This window comes from Apium graveolens, chromosome 8 (assembly GCF_009905375.1).
Source record: "Apium graveolens cultivar Ventura chromosome 8, ASM990537v1, whole genome shotgun sequence".
Classification (NCBI taxonomy): domain Eukaryota; kingdom Viridiplantae; phylum Streptophyta; class Magnoliopsida; order Apiales; family Apiaceae; genus Apium; species Apium graveolens.
In genome coordinates this window covers 82,444,900-82,452,316 of record NC_133654.1, presented here as the reverse complement: position 1 = coordinate 82,452,316, position 7,417 = coordinate 82,444,900, and positions in this window count along the sequence as shown.

Genomic DNA, 7,417 nt, shown 5'->3' with positions numbered 1-7,417 from the left:
CAAAGATTTCGCAAAAGTTAAAGTTTATACCTTTTTTTGTTATCATTTTTATCGTAAAAGTGTGGAGCGACCTACATATTTACAATGATTTTTCTCTTTGGGATCCTTCTTTATGGGCTTCCCTAATTTTACAGGAATTTTTGAAAATTATTCTGTAATTTTCCTGAATTTTTGGGATTTTTCTCTCTATTTTCACCTATTTTTTGGGAATTTTTAGCTATTTTTCCATTTTAGCCCATTTTCTGATTAATTAAATAATCAAAAAATGGGTTGTATGGTGTCATGCATCCTAGGCGTGGGTCACCCCTGCCTATCATTGCTTTCTGCACCAAGGCGACATAATTCTTGATCTCCAACAACACCACTTGACTTCTAATCCACGGCCTAAGTCCCTGTTGGAACCTTTTGGCCTTCTTCGCTTCCGTGTTCACATACTCTGGTACAAATCTAGACAGATCTGAAAATTTCACTTCATATTCCGCTACCGACATATCTTCTTGCCTAAGGTCCAAAAACTTCATCTCCAACTGATCTTGTATATAACTTGGCAAATACTTCTCCAGAAACATTTCAGTAAACTTCTCCCATGATAAGTCCTTTCCTTCAAGTAAGGCCTTCAAACATGCCCACCAGAAACTCGCTTCATGTTTAAGGTAATACCTCGCATACTGAGCTTTCTTCTCATCCTTAACTTCTGCTAACTCAAACGCTTTCTCCATTTCTCTTAACTACGATTGAGCTTTTATTGGGTCTGGAAAACCTAAGAACTCTGGGGGATGAACAGATTGAAAGTGTTTGAAGTTTCTAACTTTATGGGCTACGGGTGTTGCAAAAGCTGAGCAAGTCTGCTCATCATGGTGGTTTCTGGATTCATTTCTGGGTCTTAGGTTTGGATTTCTTCTTCTTGGTGATCTGGTGAGTTGGCCATTTCTTACAAACCTGATTGAGCAATTATTTAGCAATACGATTGCATGGCATATAGATAACAACATTTTATTACGAAATCTCTTTTGCGGGTTTTAAGCTTTACCCAATTTGCACATGCAATCCTATTACTAGATAATTTCTCATATCATTGTTGTTTTATCATGGCACAGGGTATGATTTTATGAAATTTTAAACACGGTTGTATGAAAATATGGTATTCAGAAAAGATTTCCAGGGTGCACAATGGGAAACAAGATATGTAATTGATTCATCAAACCAAGGGTACATAAATAAAAGTCTGATTATCACAAGTTCTGGAAATAGGTACAATAATATAACAGGGTTAAACAGAGGAAAAACTGGAAAACACCCCCTATCTACCCCTAACTTCTAACAACTACTACTACAAAGTTCCAAGATACAATACAATAAATGAAAAAGGGATCCCGACATCTGACCAAGTATCCCAAAGCCTACCAGCGCTGAAAAATAACAACTACGGGATCCACCAAAACTCCCGCCTGACCAACACTAAACTCCAATCATCTAGAATCTTTCTCAACACAACCAACATCCAGGGAATGATCTTATGCAGCCTTCGGGCCTCAACATCAGCATCACTAGTGGATGGTCCCTCATCCAATCTCCTCCGGGCAACCTGCTCCACCAACTGGATCCTAGCTCTCCACTCCTCCATCACTACTGAAGTCCTCTACCTAGAGTCTCGAATCAACCTATCTACCAAAGCTTCCAAGTCAGGAATACGGGAGTAAACAAAGTCTCGATCCTGGGCTTAGTTGCCACCAACACTGACATGCACAATCTTAGGCATCTCAGACTCTGGCTAGGGGTTGGGGTCTCTGACTCTGGCCTCAAGGATGATATCTGCATAGGGATCTCACTACTCTCAGATGGATCCTCCTATGGATCAGAACTAACATACACAGGCTCCTCTGAAGAGGGTGGAATGAGGTCCACTGGGGTACCGGTCAAACTAACCTCTGAATCAGAATCACTATCACTACTAGAATCCTGAGAAAAAACACAAAACAGCAACCAAGAAACAATATTAGGGTTAAATAAAACTTCCAACTAACACACACCCTAATTCTAGTTGCCACTTTAGCTTATATACATTTTCCTTAGACCATACCTAATAGTCTAACCCAACTCTATATGAGTCGAACTCTCTCGCGATATAGATTTATACCCAAAATACCCTTTTTACTCCTAACTTGTGTCAGGGACTAGATCCTGTAGCTCTGATACCAACTTGTGATGCCCTCAATCTCGGCGTTAGGAAATGAGGACCCACAGACCTTCAATCTATGAATTAAATAAGCATAAACCCCGATTAACTACTAACAGGATCAAACAGGATAAAGTTTGAGATAAGATTACAACTACCAACCATAAAATATAATTTACAACCTAAAATAAAACCAAATTTACATAGTCGATCCCGACTTGGAATTGACAGATAACCCATTATATCTTAACAACCTTTCGGCTAAGCGCTTGCTCACTTAAAACCTGTACTACCTTCTCTGGCAACTGGAAGCCCTCAACACGGTAGGGATCACCAGGTACGTTCTTACAAGCAGTGCGCCTAAGCCTGGCCATCTTCTTGCTTAACTGCCATGGTTAGATTAAACAAAACACATGAGTCTAAAACTTAGCAATTAACTATAAAATAGTTCTATGATACAAAATCCATAATATACCATTTCTGTTTTCAGGGCATTCTACTTTAACATTTCTAGGTGGCAGAATTCTATCTTTTGGGCTATGAAAGGGTTACGAAGAAAAGCTTTGGGCTTTCAAGGAACAAGGCTCAAGATAGGGTGAAAGACGACATTCATCACAAATCATTAACAGAATCACAAATGATCTTTCAAATGGAAAGATATAATATTTTCATCATTAGGAATCATTTATATGATCAACATAATCAAAATCATGGTTCACAAGCTATAAGCTTCACAATACCAAAATCAACTTTTTTCAAAACAATATAAGCCTTTTTCATTTTCAAAGAATCAATTACTGAAAAGGAAATTCAATTCCTTTTTAAATAGTTATGGAACCCTTGATTGGACTTCGTTAACTTTCAATTCATAATAATACAGGTGATCAACCCATACCGACCTTCATCCGGTCTTTAAGGTACCTATGGCATAATTTCAGCCTTAAACTGGACTAGCCCCGCTAGCCTCTTAACATGACTGGACTAGTCCCACTAGTCTCTTACGTCTCAATCTAATCCATCGGGAATTCGTTTGGAAAACCCTGTGTTGGAAAAGAAAAGTTTTACTAAATTCATTTTATCATTACCAAGAATATGAAATCATTCATACTTTTTCAAGTCGAAACTCATTCTTAAGTTCAAAATTTCAAGAATTTAAAGATAAGGAAATGAATCAAGGATAAGCAAAGTTCAATTTTAGGGATCTTGATCAAATGATAACAAGGTACTCAAGTTAGGGAATCAAAACTGTTTCGAGGATCAATAGGGTATAAGGTAAACAAAGGTATGAAGGATCATTACACAAGGGGGTTATTAAAGGTTCTTATAGGGTTTACAACAGTTCATGGTATTAACAAGTAATCAGGATAAGAAAAGGTTACCAAAGGGTTTGAACAATAATCTTATCAATAACAAGTTCACAAGAACAATGACAGGGTATCTCAAGATTCAATAACAGGGGCACATTAGTATAAAAGTTCAATACTCTACATGGCATGAACAATATCCTCTTTATAACCATTTACACAAGTAAGTAGAGTTACTTGCCTGAATTCCCTTTCCTGTTTCATAAAGGTTGAACTACTGCCACCTAGTATACGTTTCCCTTTCCTAGCCTGAATTCCTTCACGCTCCGAAACTACAATCCCAAAACCAAAACCTTAATTAGATTCCCACTTGACGTTCCCAGAACGCTTTAACATTTTCCTTAATCGCAATACCCTAAGAGTATTTATATACTCAATTATAATCACACTACATGTCTATACCATAACTCGTATACTTTAACCATATAGACTTCGAATCACGCATTACGATGCAAATACGACACATAGCATTTAATCCTTGTATTTCCAACTCTATACTTTAATTATCATATCAATTATATACCCTTGTCATTAGATGACTTAATCCTTCCTTTTTTAATACTTAATTCAAACCCAAAACAATCAAACAAATCACATATCTCTTGGAAATTACACATGCATTCACTTAACATCAAATCAATCACTTTTATATCTATATTCCATTCGACTATAACCACAAAACACAACCCAAGAATCAAATATCAACATGCAAGCATCACAATTGCATAAAAACTTGGGATCAAGTCACAACTCATTCCTTTAAATCATCTCTTAATCTAAACGCTTACATGCAAAACTTTATCTTGACATGCATCCAAGTTTTCATTTTGACTCTCACTAGTAACTAATGCAATTAGCACATAAACTCACAAAATCAACTCAATCTTCTTTTAACCATAAGACCCATTCGGGTTTTTCAAAAGAAACACACATGTATAGATAAATTTTGACATGCAAAGTTCTAAATTACAATTTCAACTTATTTCAAGCCTTAACTTGGACATTCAATTCATTTCCCTTAAAAATCAAACCTAACTTACTTGATTATACTCAAATCTTACATGCAATCATCAATTCACTTCTTTTAAACCAATAACCATTCTAAATTCCCACTATTATTCTAAAACAATAATCCACAATCATTTTGTTCAACAAAAATCAATTTAATAACTTCAAAAATCAAAAACGCATTTAGTTTTTAAGCATTCACCACATGCAAATACCGAAATTAAGTTTTATGAATATTAGAGCTCAGTAATAACATCATCACTCACCACCGGTTCACCGGAGTTCATCACCGGTGGTGGTGGCTTCACGGTGGTGCCCTCATTCGAGGGTGTCCAACAACAAAACCCCCGATTTTCCATCAATCCCTAAAAAAAACTAATATGCACAACTTAGATATCATTCATTTGCAATGAATCATGCTTAAACAAAGTAACAACAACAAGAACAACAAGAACCGGGAGGTTCTCGGTGAACATACACATATCGAACACACACAACACATATACACCTACATGCAAGTGTGTTCTTGCATCTTTAGAGTATAAGAAGCTTAAATCTTGATTCAAGATTGAATTTTAATGGAGGTTATGGAAGGAACAAGAAGAGAGAGATTATACCGAGAGAGAGAGAGAGAGAGAGAGAGAGAGAGAGAGAGAGAGAGAGAGAGAGAGAGAGAGAGAGAGAGAGAGAGAAGAGAAAGCCGAGAGAGAGATGAGAGTGAACCCGGTGAGAAAAAGAAAAAGGGGAGGGGAGTGAGGTTATATATAGTGAGTAGCCAAGGGTATAAAGGTCTTTTACCCAGTAGCTTTTAGGATTTTCCCTTTATTCTTTAATTCCAATTTCTAACAACAATTTTGATAAATGAATAACCCTCTCGGAAAAGATGGGAAAGCACAAAATAAAAATTTTAAAACGTAGATCTCGAAATTAGCTTTCCAGCCATATTTTCAGAATAATTTTTGAGCGAACAGTTGATTAAATAAGGATTTTACAAGATTGCGCTGAAAATAGCATTTTAACTCCATAAAATAATTTTAAAATGCGACGATCACGAAATAAATCCATCTATCATTTTTAGAAAGTCTCTAGGACTATTTTGAAGAGAACAAAACAAATTTCACGCCTTGACCATTCTCGAATAATTTTATAAAAATATATAAAGGTTCAATAAACCTTATTTTAATTCAAATAAATCCATTATATCCATTTAAAATCAATAGATCACGTAATCATGCATACATGCAAGCAAGCACATATATATCCACACATCACAACTCATATTTGACCATACAATTTCCCCTTTTTATTATTATTCTCCTTTTTCGCGTATCGGGTCACGTTCTGCCTGACGGCCCAACGCTCATCGTTTCATTTATGCTTCACAATCGATTATCTTACTAATCGACACATTACTAGAACATAATCCTCACTTAAACATTCCATTTCACATATCAACACATATTTCGCTTTTAAATACTTTAATCCCTTTTTAAAACGGGTTCCGTTCTACCTGACGGCCCGACAACACAACTTAACCCCTTAGCTGACTCTTTAAATTAGAACGCATCTATCTACGTTCCCAGATACTATTATACAATAAAGACAATTAACCATCACTTAGTCACATATTTATGATCACACCACATAAGTCATACTTTATTCACTTAATTACATCGTAAAATTCCCAGTAGTTACAATATTACTAAAGACCACTACTTTTCCCCCCTCTTATCTCTTCTTTTCCTAGTGAATTGAGCATTTCTAGTGAGTTTGTGAGAAAAGATCAAGAGAGAAACAAAATTATAGAGAGGTGGTCTCCAGAACTGAAAAAAGGAGAGGTAGATAAGAGTGATAAAAGTGAGCTATATATTACTATTGAAAGTAATATATATCTGAGAAGTGATGAGATCACTTTAAAAAAATAGATTTAGGTGTTATTGATTCTCTTATTTCAGGTTAATCACAAGCAACTGGGCTTTTTAAGTCAAATCCCGTTTAAAGCTCAAAGGCAAAGTTGATCCAGTTCCTGATTCTATTCCTCATGTTCCTGAAGATTTCAGTAGTAACTTTGATGATTCTGATGACAATGATAACAATCATGATGATGATGCACTAAAAGCTGCAATGAAAGCATCAAAACTATCTACTTTTGGGTCATCATCTAGTCATGCACCTACTCTTGATGTTCACAGAACTCATGAATAGAATCATTCATGGAGGTTACCCAGTGAAAATATCTCTCTGGAAGCTGCACAATAATTAGCTGATCAGGCTGTTCACTTGGTCTCCGATCCTGACATGAAGACTTCTATCAAGGCTACTACAGTACTAGTCAAAGGACTACATTCTTCTGTCTTAACAATCAAACAAGCCAATATTGATCTTAGAGAAGAACTTGCTGATCTTTCTGTGGCTATTAAAGGTACAAACAAACATAATGGCCTGATCAAGAGGATGTTCATCATGGAAGCTAAACAGGAGCAGATGACAGAAAAACTGACAACACTTGAAGCTGGTCAGAATGCTACAAATGCTAAGTTGGATGCTACATTCACTCTTCTAAAAAGTCTAGATGCCAAAAAGGGAGAGATAGTACCAAAGAAAAAATGTCAAACTCAATTAGTTTTATGTTAAGTGGCATTTATATCCACTTAGAACGCTTCGTAAGGGCTCGAATTGGCATTTTGTACTCAAGTTATTTGTGTATTTGATGCGTTATTTGTAGTGTTTTGCATTTTAAGGCATAGTACGAAGAAGGGATGTAAATTACATGATATATGCTTGGAAGAGTGTTAGCAAGGATCCTTGATTGAATGTGCGAAGAAACCAGCAAAAGAAGGCAATTAAAGAAGAAGAAAGAAGTTTTTCC